Source organism: Notothenia rossii (genome assembly GCF_949606895.1).
Source record: "Notothenia rossii genome assembly, chromosome: 7".
NCBI lineage: Eukaryota > Metazoa > Chordata > Actinopteri > Perciformes > Nototheniidae > Notothenia > Notothenia rossii.
The window spans coordinates 52497254-52512896 of NC_136905.1; positions in this window are offsets into that span (position 1 = coordinate 52497254).

Consider the following 15643-nt stretch of genomic DNA (forward strand, 5'->3'; position numbering starts at 1 on the left):
ACCGAAGAGATTTAGATTTGCCGGCTAACGGGAACTCTGACGTCGCCATTTTGTGTGCTTCGCGGATGCGCTCGGCTCCTCTCGACTGCTGCTCGGGTCTGCTCGGTCAGCTTCCGGATGAGGAAGCATTCGTTCGACCAACTTACAGTAGATAAGATTACAAACATTTTTAACAGGGGCCATAATAGTGTAAATAATGTTTGTTTTGGCAGTTACAACTGAATGTAATTATTTCTACTTTTTTACATCTGGGAAGGCATTTGCCTTCATCAGATGGAAAGTGTCTTGACCAACAACTTAAGTATTTCTTATAGCTATGCATGGCATGCAAGCGAGCAAACACAAACAAGAACAAACAAACAAGTGAAATGAAGAATAAAATTGAAATTGTACAATATAATATTGTGGTGGTTCATCTTATAATTCAGTCTAGAGAATGCACCCTGTAGTAAGACCTGCACAAATCTAAATTTACTAGGGGGAGGCCCCCCAAACCCTTCGTGCCATTTCGTAAATCTGGCCATCTGTAAATTAGCTTAGATGGCACACAGGGCCATCTCCCAAAATCCTTAATGTCATGCACTGACAATGTATTACAGCAGGCTAACACGTTATACTTTTAAACCCATGCACGTATGTGGCCTAACTTAAATCCCAAAGCATTAAAATCCATTTGGCCGAGTTCAAAGTGAATAAAAAAATATATCCTCTACATCGGTGACGATTTATTCATATTCTATGTACCCATCTATGTTTACCTTTAGCTAGCGGCTAAGCTAGTGGGACGCTACGGAGCCCAGCTATCCGCTCTCTGAAGCTTTTAGGGCCGACAGGGGGAGGAGAAGGTCCCGCTAACGCTGTGTGTGTGTTTCACATTAGTGGGACGCTATGGAGCTGAGGTATCCGCCCTCTGAAGCTTTTAGGGCCGACAGGGGGAGGAGAATACAACGCTGTGTGTATTTATCGCTAAGCTAGCGGCTAAGCTAGCTGGACGCTACGGTTCAGGTATCCGTCCTCTGACGCATTTATGGCAGACAGGTTGAGGAGGATGTCCCGCTCCTGTGTGTGTGTGTGTGTGTGTGTGTGTGTGTGTGTGTGTGTGTGTGTGTGTGTGTGTGTGTGTGTGTGTGTGTGTGTGTGTGTGTGTGTGTGTGTGTTGACTTAGAACAAAATAAGTATTCTTACCTTTGGCTGAGGTCCCAATGGGTCTGACCCTTCACCTGATAGTAACACACACACACACACACACGCACGCACGCATGCATTACAGTTTTAATCCTCTGTCAAACTGCATGTTTTCTACCATATTTGATGAGAGATAAAATGATTTTCTGCCACAGGAGTTTGACAGAGAATAACTGAAAAGTACGCAGTAAAATAACTTCATAGTACTGTAGCGATCTGCATTTATTGTTCAAGTGTTCTGTTAACTGTTTGTGTCAGGCTTCTGTGAGGAGAGCAGGTAGGGGCGGGGTTGGGGAGCAGAGGGTTTGGTGTGTGTGTGTCTGGGTGGGCGCGTGCAGGAGAGTGAGAGGTTGGCGCGAGAGGAGAGAGAGTGAGAAAGGACGGATGAGAGACGTTGGTTGTTAATAAACCTCTTTAACTTGAGAACGCTTCACTCGTCATTCCGACACGTCCGGGTGGACGTTACATTGGTGTCAGAAGTAAAAAAAAACAACAAAAAAAACAGAGTTTTATCCGCTAATCGCCGGTAGCCGCAGCTAGCACTGACTCGGCTAACGTTAGCTCTGCTTCATCGGCGGTAAATAATGGAAGCACAGATGAACCGGACCGGAGCTCGTCCGAAAGTCAAGGAGGAGATGGATGGCTTATGGCGTGACTCAGAAGACAATTTATGGCGTGAATTAAATGCTGCTGCCGGTTTCGACTCGGCCGGCGGGAAGCGGCACGTCGGCGCAGGGACCTCCCCCGGGAGTGGCGCGGCGCCGGTTGTAAACAATGATGGCGGCGCCCGGCTCCAAGTTAAAACACCGAAATACAACGGTAAAGCCGACTGGGAAGCCTTCCATGCCCAATTTGAACTGTTATCACGGGCTGTGGGCTGGTCTGAGGACAATAAGGCGCTCCAGCTGGCCCTGTGTATTACAGATGAAGCTTTATCCTGTTTGCTACTGCTCAGCCCGGCGGAAAGAACTGACTATGGGGCCTTGGTTGGGGCTCTGAAGCGGCGGTTTGGACAATGCAGCCAGCCTGGGGTGCTGCGTTCGGAGCTGTCAAGCAGACAGAGACAGCCGGGTGAGCCGCTCCGCATATTGGCTAATGACATTGAAACCCTGGCGAGAAGGGCATACAGCCACATGTCCCCTGAGGTGCAGAGCGAGCTGGCTAGGGACCAGTTTATCCGGGCCATAACCCCCAGGGAGCTGCGCGTCCAGACACAACTGGCACATCCCCGCTCTCTGCAGGAAGCACTGGAGCTGGCGTTGGAGAGAGAGGTTGTAGGAGGGGCGGCAGAGAGCACGCACACGGGAGGCGGCCCGGTTGTGAGAACGGTGAGACAGGAGGAGCCAGGACAAGAGAAACCAGCATGGGCGGCTGAGTTGACTGAGCTAATCCGTGCTATGGCACTGCAATCGCCGCAGGGCAGCAACCGTCCTCGTCGGGGTCCTCTGGTGTGTTGGGGGTGCGGCCAGGTCGGCCATATTAGCACAAGGTGCCCCATGAATGCTGATATTCAGGGAAACGCCCCCGGGTCTGTGTAAATGGGACGTCACAGACCCCCACCGTTGGGTCCCATCGTGCCTGGTCTCCAGTGGACAGAGCCCAGCTGCACGGAGGGGGGAGCGGGGCTCCGCTTCCCCCAGAAGCAAACGACATCGCAGAGTCTGTGAGGGTGGTGGGCTGGACTCACGCGGGGGATTTCTGCCATGTCCCCGTCACCCTGGCAGGGGCCCCATGGACGGCCCTTGTTGACACCGGCTCCACAGCAACACTGATGAGACCGGACGTGGTCCCAGCGGGGACACGGTTGACACCCACTCTGGTGAAACTGCGAACAGTAACCGGTGAGCTAGCCCCTATGCTTGGGAGAGGGGTGGTGGTTATACAGGTGGGGGGGCTGTCAGTGTCTGTTAAGGTGTGGGTTGCGGCAGTACAGGACTCCTGCATATTAGGACTTGACTTTCTGCGGGTTGCACGCTGTGTGCTAGACCTGGGGAGGAACACGCTGGCCTTTCCAGGGGGTCCCACAGTTGAAATGGTGCACCCCACACTTGCCACGACACCACACCCACCTACATCAAGAGTGACTGAAACACTTCCCCCACCCCAAACCCCCCCCCCTTCAGCCATGCCCCCTGTCATCAATGCTAACCCCAGCCCCAACCCCACACCCCGTACTCCAGTTGATGTACGGCCCCCGGCCCCGGAACAACAACCTGCAGCTCTAAAGGGGGACAGACGGGCGGCAGTGAAGGAGGTGTGGAAACGCAGCTGTGATGACTTAAAACCCGAGCAGCGGGAGGAACTGTGGCAAGTGCTGTGGGAGTTTAAGGACATTTTTGCTCTGACAGAAGAGGAAGTGGGCCTGACACACCTGGTGCAGCACGATATCGACACGGGCGACGCACGGCCCGTCAAGACACGCCCCCGCCGCCTTCCCCTGGCCCATCAGACAGCAGCAGACAGCGCTATTGATGAGATGCTGTCAGCTGGCATTATTGAGCCCTCTGACAGCCCCTGGGCCTCGGGGGTTGTGATGGTCAATAAGAAGAAGAGTTCAAAGATGAGGTTTTGTGTGGACTACAGACCGCTGAACAGTGTGACCAAGAAAGACTCATACCCGCTGCCCCGCATAGATGAGTGTTTGGACTTGGTGTCTGGCTCATCCTGGTTCTCCTCTTTAGACCTGCGCAGCGGGTATTGGCAAGTTCCCCTCAGCCCAGAAGCCAGATCAAAGACAGCTTTTTGCACTGGGAGGGGGCTGTGGCAGTTTCGAGTCCTCTCCTTCGGCCTGTGCAACGCTCCGGCCACGTTTGAGCGGCTGATGGAAAGGGTGCTCGCTGACGTTCCCCGACAGGAGTGCCTGGTCTACCTGGACGATATCCTGGTCCATGGTAGCTCCTTCCAGGCGGCTTTAGGAGCCCTGCGGCGGGTTCTACAGAGGATAGCAGCAGCGGGGTTGAAGCTCCACCCCGACAAGTGCTGTTTCTTGAGGAGAGAGTTGGAGTTCCTGGGGCACCGAGTCGGAGGAGAGGGCATCAGCACGCTGGAGGAGAAGGTGCGGGCAGTAAAGGACTGGCCAGCCCCCATCAATCTGCGGGAGCTGAAGAGCTTCATTGGGTTAGCGTCGTACTACAGGCGGTTCGTGCGTGGCTTCTCTTGCATAGCTGCACCCCTGTTCCGCCTGCAACAGAAAGACTGTGATTTTGCTTGGACTCCAGAGTGTGAGCTGGCCTTCAGCTCTTTAAAGAAGGCCTTGACGGAGTCTCCCATCCTCACTCCCCCAGACCTCAGCCTACCGTTCGTCCTGGATACGGACGCCAGTGACGTCGGGATGGGGGCGGTGTTGAGCCAGGTGGGGCCTGGGGGGGAAAAAGTGGTGGCGTATTTCAGCAAAACCTTCAACAAAGCTGAACGGCGCTATTGTGTGACACGCAGAGAGTTGCTGGCAATTGTGAGAGCAATCAGCCATTTCAGGTACTACCTGTGTGGCCTGTCCTTCACAGTGAGGACTGACCACGCAGCCCTCCAGTGGCTGATGTCCTTCAAGGAGCCCGAGGGACAGATTGCACGCTGGCTAGAAGGACTGGCGCCGTACGTCTTCACAGTGGAGCACAGGGCGGGGGTTCGCCATACCAACGCTGACGCCCTGTCCCGGCGCCCCTGTGCTCCCAGCGGCTGTCGGTACTGTGAAAAGAGAGAGGACCAAGAAAAGGAGCTCTGTGCAGAGGAGAAGCGAGACCACAGGCATAAACCAGCCGAGCCGGTCTGCAGAGGTGCACGGATCATCGACTCACCCGAATGGAGAGCGCGGCAGGAAGAGGATGCTGACCTACAGCCAGTGCTGAGGTGGGTGGAGTCAGGACAAAAGCCACTGTGGAATGAAGTTGCTGGGTGCTCGCTTGCCACCAAAGGACTGGTTGCAAAGTTTGAGGCTCTCCGGACGAAGGATGGAGTGCTGCAGAGAGCCTGGAAAGAGCCTGCAACGGGGGAGGAGAGGTGGCAGGTGGTGGTCCCCAGGGCGCTGAGGGAAGAAGTGCTTAAGGCCTCCCATGGAACTACTGGGGCAGGACACTTTGGGGTCTCCAAAACCTTGCGTCGACTCCGCCAAAGCTGTTACTGGGGCCAGCTCAGGAGAGATGTTGAGGACTTCTGCCGCCGCTGCGACCTTTGTACGGCGTACAAAGGTCCCACTGATCAGTCACGTGCACAGCTTCAGCAGCTAGCGGTGGGGGCCCCGATGGAGAGGGTGGCGGTGGACATAATGGGCCCATTCCCGTGCACAGAGAAGGGGAACCGTTACGTCCTGGCCGCCATGGACTATTTTACAAAATGGCCAGAGGCGTATGCTATACCAGACCAGGAGGCGGTGACCGTTGCAGGTGCCCTGGTGGAGGGCATGTTTGCCAGATTTGGAGCGGCCGAGGTCATTCACAGCGACCAAGGAAGAAACTTTGAGTCGAGGGTGTTCGCCGCTATGTGTGACCGGCTGGGCATGCAAAAGACGCGGACTACTCCTCTGCACCCGCAGAGTGACGGACTGGTCGAACGGTTCAATAGGACTCTGGGAAAACAACTCGCTATCCTCACCGCGGAGCATCAGCGTGATTGGGACATGCACCTCCCTCTTGTTCTTTGGGCCTACAGATCGGCTGTGCAGGAGTCCACCTCATGCACACCGGCCCTGCTCATGCTGGGGCGAGAGCTGCGGACACCAGCAGAAATGGCTTTTGGCCGACCCCCCGACACACCAGCGGTTCCTCCGGGACCGGAATATGCCAGGAGGCTCCAGGATAGAATGGAGTCAGCACATGCCTTTGCCCGCGATCAGCTGCAGAAGGCGGGCATGAGACAGAAAAGAAACTATGACACGAGGGCTAGAGGGGGGGACTTCAAGGCCGGGGACCTGGTGTGGGTGTATAGTCCAAGAAGAAAGAAGGGCCGGTGCCCTAAGTTGGACTGTCACTGGGTGGGCCCTTGTGAGGTGCTGGAAAAGCTGGGAGAGGTGGTCTATAGGGTCCAGCTGCCGCCTAGAGGGAGACGGGTGGCCCTCCACAGGGACCGGCTGGCCCCATACAGAGGCGATGCACATCCGCGGCCTAGACCCCCAGCATCGTCTAGGAGAAACCAGACAGTCACTTCCCCCGATTCACTGACTGTGTCCCCTGCTGACCCCCCACATTCACCCCCACCCCCAAACTCACCCCCTGTTCCGGGACAGGATGTTCCAAGCCGGCGAGCGCAGCCGCCTGTGTTCACTCCAAGGCGGCCTCAGAGACCAAGAAGAGCCCCGGGCCACCTCAGAGACTTTTTATGCATTCCCTCGGGGCGAGGGACTTAGTAAGGGGGGGGCAATGTAGCGATCTGCATTTATTGTTCAAGTGTTCTGTTAACTGTTTGTGTCAGGCTTCTGTGAGGAGAGCAGGTAGGGGCGGGGTTGGGGAGCAGAGGGTTTGGTGTGTGTGTGTCTGGGTGGGCGCGTGCAGGAGAGTGAGAGGTTGGCGCGAGAGGAGAGAGAGTGAGAAAGGACGGATGAGAGACGTTGGTTGTTAATAAACCTCTTTAACTTGAGAACGCTTCACTCGTCATTCCGACACGTCCGGGTGGACGTTACAGTACTACTTGTGGTAGAAGTCCAACTAGTACTGAGTCCAACAGTAAAGTACTTCATTGTATTTGTGGTAGTTGTCTAACTGAGTCCAACTCTGTGTAGATGGAACATCCAGTTCTGAACTGTTTCCGCCAGTTCTTTAAGTTCGTCGTTCGCGAACTGCTTCTCTTTAGCTTTTGGCGGAAGGCAGCGACTCAAACAAACAAATCGTTTTGTGGGAGGAATCAGTTCATCTCCTTCACTTCAAAGATTCGTTCAAAAAGAATGAATCGTTCGAGAACGACCCATCACTAATGTCTTCCACCGTTCTTGTTGGAAACTGTTTAATGAATATAAAGTAAGTTCAGTTTGGATAAGACTGCGCTTGGTTTTTATTCGAAGCTTCTATTACACAACACCTGTCTTTATTAAAACCTTTTAAATCAGAAACTTGCAAACACATAAGAAATAAGTGAATCATAAAGCATTCTTTTTTTTTTCCGTGATGAAGATGTAACATTTGAAAATAAAAAATGGGACAATCTCTCTATTGTTGACCCACAATGTAAGATAAATACACTAAGATGTTTGGGGCGAGCCAAAGTGATGAGAAAAATAGTTTTACTGCTGCATGGCCCCTGAATCCTTCCCCTGTTGAGCTGCATACTGCACAGTAAATGATAAGGGGTTGGCCAATGTGAGAGGCTGTTAAAACGCATCATTAGTGTGAATGCTGAGCAAAAAAAGTTTTTTAAACTCTTTTTTTAACATGTAACTCAATGGGAGAAACCTTCAAATCCTCTTTTACCTACGACTTGCGCCAAATGCTACTCCTTACACATACTTTCAGCTAGAGACTTCATTCCGATCACAAGACCTTCAGCTATTAAAATCTTATTCAGATTTGTTATATCCTTTACACTTTTTGAGATATTTAAGTTAGTTTGGAGCTTGGTAAAGAGGTCTTCTTCAGATTTTAATATTAGTGTGTATTGCGCAGCTCGTTAAGGCTAGAGTGCGTGATGTCACAGCTAGAGTGGGGGACAGCTTGAAATTCGCCTTCATATATATTTTTTAACTTACCATAATTCCCAAACCCTACGCTCCTGAGACATAATTATTAATGAAAAACGAAGGAAAACCTCTCCTAGTTTGGAAAATAAAAAAAATTAAGCAAAGAATAATTAAACAAAATGCATGAAGTGACAAAAACTTTCAACATGTCTTCTTTAAGGCCCATTGTAAATTCAGGCTGATCTTTCCTCACAGCTGCAGCCGCACACCTTTAGTTAATCTGTCAAAAAGGCCACATTATTGACCCGAAAGTATATAAAAAGCAGACTCAGTTGCTCGTCAGGGTTCTGAGACGCTTCACGTGTTGAAATGTCACCGATATCTGCAACGGTTCTTCAACAAAACGTTCACATGTAAGAGGTTTATCTCTCATTCAGATCAATGGAAAGGCTCTCCTCTCACTGATTACTGCACATCACCATGGAAACCTTCGATCTGGTGGGCTCAAGCACAGATGTTTCAAAACGTCATTAGCTCAAACATAAACACCTGTGTCATGGAACACGACGATGTCATAACTCCAACTGACATGCTCAGAACGCCACCAAAAATCACACGATGGTTAGCACTGTGGCCCTGAACAGCTCTGATGTTACATAATGTGGTGTTACCATGGCAACACATCCCTCGCCATAAAACACGATGTCGCTGTAACTCCAATTGACACGGTCCGATCGTCCCCCAATCTTCACTTGTATATCAGTCAAATCTGACATCTCACCATATGCCGTTTCCATGGAAAGCATCCCTCGCGAAAAAACACGATTTTGTCATAATGCCTATGAAAAGGGTCAAAACAGCACCAGACTTCAGATAATGGTTAATGGTCCAGCCCTCAACATGTCTTTGTGCCAATAGTGAGTTTTCCTCAAAAGCTGTTGCCATGGCAATGCATCCCTCGCCATAAAACACGATATTGCTATAACTCCTATGAAAATTCTCAAAAAGTGCTCAAACTTCACATGTGTGCTAACAGTCCAGCCGTGAAGACATCTACGGGACAGTTTTGAGATTTCTTCAAATGCCGTTGCCATGGCAACACAATGCTCACCATGAAACACGGTTTTCTCATAACTTCAGTGAAAATGCTCCAAACGGCCCAAAACATCACAGGTTTGATAACGATGCAGCCATCAACAAATCTAAGCGTATTATGAGGTTTAATCAAATGGCGTTGTCATGACGACAGATCACTGGCCATCAAGTTAGTTCAGAAAGTTTGCAGTTAAAATATTCTGCTGCTTTTCAAAGCCTTTTTAGCTTTCTTTTCTCTTCTTAATACACATTAATTCACTACTACTTACATTTCATATCTAACTCCTTCAGCCTGCTTTCAGCTATAAACCATTCAACTATTAAATTATTCAGCTATTTCAGGACATTGAGGCTATACATTTTGTTGTTTATACCTTTTAAGACATTTTCTTTTAAATATTAAGCTTCTTCACTATTTTTCCAACTCTTCCAGTTTAACATTTCACTTTGAAGTTTTCAACAAAGTCATTGCAATGCATTTGAGCTGTAACAATTTTGATTAAAATCATTTCACTTTTCTGCATTTCACTTTTCTGCATTTCTCCGCTAAGTTCAGCAACACACTTACTTGTTTTTTGTAGCTAAAAGCAGCTACAGAGACCATTCAACTAATAACATATTCAGCTTTTTCTGCATTTTCAGCTAGATTCAGTAACAAATGTACACAGTTTGCAGCATTCACATGCATTTTCAGCAGCAAATGCATTTTCTAGTTACAATACTTGTTTTGGATGGTTGTCGCCGCTCCAGCCAGATGAAGTCCCTTTCTTATCTAAAGACATGTTTATTTCTTTGGTTTGCTCTAAAATGCTTCTAAAACTTGCCTTTATCTCACTTTCTCAGTAGTCAATTTTGTATCCATTTACCTAAAACATAATAATACATTTCCTTTATATAGTGCTTTAGAAAATACTCAGACACGTACAAATCTGAGCAGGAAACTATTTATTTAGCTGTTCCAGGGCACTAGTTGTGGAACTGGGCAAACCTCAACTCAACTTCAGTTTAATTACAATTCTCACATTTGAAATTGCATCTCTTCATAACCTTAATGTTAAATGATAATGTAATCATATTTGATGTTTCAGGGATCAAGTTTTGGCTTTGTTGCATCAACCTCCTTTTTAGATGCTCTGCTTACAGGTGTTCAAACGCATCTTTAAAACGGAATATTCCAGCTGAAAGGAATCATGGTCACTGACTAAATCAGTAGCTTTTACCACTGGAGCTACATGGCAGCTTGGTTTGGTTTTCGCAAAAGATAAATAAATGTGTAAGTTGAGTATGTGGGCAACAAACAGAATGTAAGCTAAAATAAGTCACAGTTGTCTCTTAGCTTCAAATCTACAATAAGCAGTTGTTGGCATTGTTTATCCACCCTGACGTCCTCCCTTTGTAAACTTTAAACTTTATGACCCTGACTTCCGTAAAGTGCTTTTCCGCTGAGGCTGTTCCAGGACTGGTTAAGAACAGAGGCGCCAACATTTTGCCCAGAAAACTGGTTTTACTTTAGCCCAAACTCTGCCGCGTCAGCATCAAGAGTCACCTACGTCAGAGGCTACCGTCAAGAAGCTAGCGTCAAGAAGCTCATCATCCGCATCACTGTTGACCCGTGTTTTCTTGCTGTTCGTTTGCCTCTGTTCAGTGCTGACGCCGGTCCGTTGCTCACTGGTGCTAGCATTACTGCTAGTGCTAGCTGTCGGCAGCGGGTGCTTCATCTTCAGATGGTTGCGCATAGCAGATGCATTTGTATTGTACTTCAGTACAGCTGTACACAACTGACACTTCACTGTGGAGTTGGTTACATCTTCGTTAAAGTACTGCCATACATAAGAATGTCGGACGTGTTTTGTAGCATTTTGCAGCACCTAGTTTACCTCCATTTTTTTCCACGACTAGTCGACTAGGGCCTACAGCGCCGACTAGTGGTAAAGGTAGTCGACTAGTCGACTAGTCGATTAGTTGGTGAAACCCCTAGTGTGTGGTAACCTGAGGGGGGGGAAGATGGCCACAGAGACAAAGAGCCATAAAGGGGATGTGTGTGTGCTGGCTGCAAGATGTGAAATAAGATAAGGAAACTTGTTGTTTAGAGCAGGTTCGTTCCAGACACCAAAAGGTATCTGGTTTTCGTCAAACTGAAAGAGACTTTTTGTTTCCGGGTTTCTTCTGCTGTGTCGCGCTGATTGGGTACGACAGGCCATGTGTTGGTCTCTCCCAATAAGATGACCTCTGGGGGAAGCATTCACACACCTCCTCCTGTGTTTTTAGTATGAAAGCCTGTGTTTTCCTTGTGTTTGCGCTCTTCTTTTCTTCATGCTGGCCAAGGTTGTAAGACCTCTCCCAGCAAGAGGACCAGAGCAGGGGCACCCGAAGAATTGTTTTGTGATGTATTGTATGTTCTACCATTAAAGCAGATGATTGTTTAACCCTTATCCTGGTGCTTTGACTTTTCCTTCTTTTAAAACAAACTCATAGAGGAACGGCGCGGAGCAGAGATTCTGCCCCAACAAATGGTGACCCCGACGTGATGACGTCATGACGTGGCGACGTGCCGACGTGGTGACGTCATGAGTAGGGTTTTTTAGAGGAAAATCAGCAGCCAGCGGACGAATGGTCCGGAGAAGAGGCCTAGAATAATCTCTGACAACTAAAACGAGGATCCTACAATTGAAAGGTGAGCAGACGAGCCTGTTTCTATCGAAGGTCTGTAATTGGCTAAACTAAATTTCAGAGTTGTCAGAGACATATTCCAGTGTCATAGTTGTTACAGTGGAATATGCAATACATATTTTAGGCAGGTGGGAAAGTTATATACATATAAAAGTGAATCAGCAAGTATTTCAGCGTAGGATATTGAGTCTCTAACGGCTGGAAGGGTATAGAGTCCCTGGCCTAGTGGAGGTATGGGAGTCCTCATAGGCTATACTTGCTGGGGAAGCCAAGTAGAGTATCGAGTCTCTATGCATGGCTAAAGTGAATAACAAATCTGAGGTTCATAGGAACCAAAAGGTGTGTTATAAGCCAGTGTAGAGTTGGTTGCGGGTATACATGTAGAGTCCCGCACGGCAGCTAGCTGAAGGTGCTAGTATTGAATCTGCATCTAAGACTAAATTAAATAACAGATCCGACGCTCATGGGGTGGGAGCTGCGTTATAAGTCTGTTGGGGTTTAAACTCCCATTCTGTTGAAAGAAATATCGCATATTAAAAGCTGGACAGACAGTAAGGAGGATATATTTCTTGTGAATAAATAGAATATATTATTGAACATGAAACAGCCTTAGTCAGATAAATAGATACGGAGTCAGAAGTGTTAATTGTTGAAAGAAGGCCCCCTTCTCCTAAAAAGGCTGAGAGCTACAGCTGGGGAGAGAGAGGGGGGTGTCAGTATTTGTCTGTGAGAGTTCCCCCCCCTTTTTCCTCTCGAGAGCAGCAGCGGCCCGGAGGGTGTCTGCTTGCTTTTTCTCTAGTGATCTGAAGTTGGAGTGAAATACATAGAAAAAGAACAGATCAAGGTGTGATTTGAAGTGGTAGATATATTGAAATAAATAAGAAACAATGATTTGCTGCTATTTAAACATAGTCTTTGAGAACTGATTGATACCGTTGCATTGCGTTGTGAATTTCATGGTATTTGTCTTAACTATAAAGTACCCACATGCATGTGGTTTCTTTGTCCCAGTTCATTTTAAAGTCAGCCGCCTCATGGCTAAATCTATTTGACCCCATGAGGTCAAGAGTCATTCTGTTAGACCACCATCTTGTGAAAGACAAATCATTGTTCTTTTGTCACATTTTGAATTAGAAAAGAGTTCATTTTGCTAGATCAATTTATCTATAAATGTTGTAGTGGGAGTTTTGTGTTTGCTAACATTTTTAGGAACGACAACACCAGGAGATGAGTAAACTCAAGAATCCGTGGAGTGTAAATACATTGAAAAAAACACATTTTTATACTCTAACTGTTTGCACATCATAGACAAGGAATTTAGACAATATAAATAAATATTCACCAAAAGTAATAAGTATAATGGAAAGTAGACATAGGCCTACACTTGAGTCAAATTTCATTACTGTGATCTGATTAGTGTGCTCTGCAGGTTTACTATTGTTCTAAGTAACAGTGGGATTTAAAATATTGGAGAAAGTATGGAGATGTTCTTTCGTAGTGTGTGAAATATGTGATGCTTGAAACAGGTATTTCAATTTATAGGAAAAAATGGTTTCCTGAAAGAGCCAGGCTGGGTAGATATGTAACAATGGATGAAACAATTTTTAGAGGGAGTTTTTGTAATATCATTAGTAGACATTAATGGTGTTGTTTAGATGGCATTTAGCAACTAAGACAGATAGTATGATTAGAAAGAGACAGAGTGGAAAGGGTTGGATTGATTTAATCTCAGTGTGCTAGATTTCTTATAGATAATGCGTCCCGAGACCTGGACTCCCCTTCTGAGTTAGAAAGGCTACGACCCCGTCCCTCCAAGCAGACAAAAGACCTAACCCAACAGGAGACTCCTCCTTCTCCATCAAACAGACAGAGAACCAGAGCTGAACCGTCTCTACCTGAGGCATCCAGAACCAAACCGCTTGCTGACATACAGAAATACTCTCATCAGTCCCTCAGACAGGGCATGAAGCTGAGCCACGAGATTTGGCACAGGAGCAGAGTGGGGGACATGAGAGCAGAATCCGCCCTCCATAAAGCAGCAGAGACTGTACAGGAGGAGATGAAATGCAAAGCAGTGCAAGAACAGTGGCATGATGTGGGCTGCAGATGTGACTGGGCCAAAGGCTGCCTAAAACAGTTACAGCGGATGGATTCAAGAGCTGATGGACTGAAGAGAAGACAGAATCAGAGGAGTTGGCATGATCGATTGGAAAGTGAGGAGGTCGGGGTCACGGCTTGAGACAACCAGGGGAGGAGAAAAGGAGAACGGGAATGAGTGAGTTTACACATAAACACACTTATTCACAAAACGCACATAGAAGACACCACATTTAAAGAACTTGAATTGACTTGATAAATAAATAAAGATAAAACGAGGTATTAACCATGAATTAATCTATTGGTAAATTCAAAATAGCAGTAAAGAGGAAACTATTAAAGTAAAATGAGAAAATCATCCTAAAAACACACTGAGGGTTAAAGGGGGAGACATGAGGGAAATATGCACTACACTTTAAGCAGGGGGTGTTTTGGAGTAGCACAGTGTAGAACCATATTCTTCAATCTTTCCATCATATTAATAAATTATTCTTCAAGAGATTTTTATTCATGTGTGAATAAAGTAGTGATCTCGTTTGTTACAATATTGATTTCACCATTGTGGCATAGTTATTACCATAGGAGGGCTTTAGGATGGAAACTGTTTTTAATCCTTGGTAAAGTAAAGGGTGATGGTTGCATGTTCGGACACCCAAGGTTCCACACACTGCTAAAGAGTTTAACATTGTTTTTAAGTAGACCAGAATTGAAGATAAATGAGTATAATGAGCTATGAAATGCAGAGCTACACAGATCCTAGTAATATTTTGACTTAAGATAATAGTTATGTACACAAGTTTCTGAATTAGATTTATTAGACATTTTAATACTACTTAGGTGTAAATAAATTGCAGTAGTAGTAGTACTATTATGAAGTGAGTTTTGTACCAAGTTGCGGGAAATGTGGGAAGCAGCCTTCCCGATGACAAGTTAGAGATATCTGACTTAAAGTGGTAATCGTGAATTGATAAATGATGGCGCTCCATATATGACTGATTTTTGTAGACAGAGGATACTGGCCTATGCTGAAATATCAAAGTCTCTGTGTACATGTGTAAAAAGGGGGAGTGTGGGATTTTTTCATTTAGGGACTGGAAGAAACCTGCCGCCCCAACTCAGATGTTCAATCTGACCATGGATTGACAGTTTTAGATTTAACCTGCTCCATATCTGGGGATAAGATACTGTTTGATGAATGTTGACATGTTTCTAATATTGATTGAGTTATAACAGGTAACACAGATGCAGAATCAGTGGCCAAGGGGCTACTGCGAGAGATGTCATTCCAGAAGGGAGTACCAGAGAATTTGACCTGTGATAATGAAACCATTTTGTAATATTTCAACAGGTATTAAAGTAACTGAGGTTTGAACTGTAGAAAGAAAATATTACAGTTCAGCTAAAACATAGTAATGTTATGAGATTTAATTTAGACAACATCTTGTAACTAGCCTGGTAAAGAAGTAAAAGCCATAGACTTTATTGAGGTAACATTATGGGGATACATTTAATTTAAATTCATAATAGAAAGACATTTGATGACAGTATGTTGGATTTCTGTATTCATTTTTTCAGCTTGATAATATCTAAGCAGTGACAGGTAGAAGCAGTCTCACCAGGAAATCATTCACTTTGTCAGTATCATGAAATTAGTTGTTTTTGAATCCATAACATTAGTGTGTTTCTTTATCAGAGACATTAGCAGTTCATATTATATTTAGATTTTAAATAGGATCTCAAGGATTTCATTTAAAAATAACACAGATGCTTGTCAGAAATTCAGAGCTATTGAGATATGTTACTTAGTTCACCTGAAGATGTTGGGGTTTATTTTGTTGACACAGGCCAAGTATGAAGATTCTGAAGCGGCACTGGCAGATAGGAGGTCTGCAACTAATTTAGAAAACCTGTTCACAGACAGCTGTTGTTTTAAGACACCCCACCAACAGGCTCCAAGCAGCCTACCAGTGGTGGGTCAAACACCTGAGGGCCCAG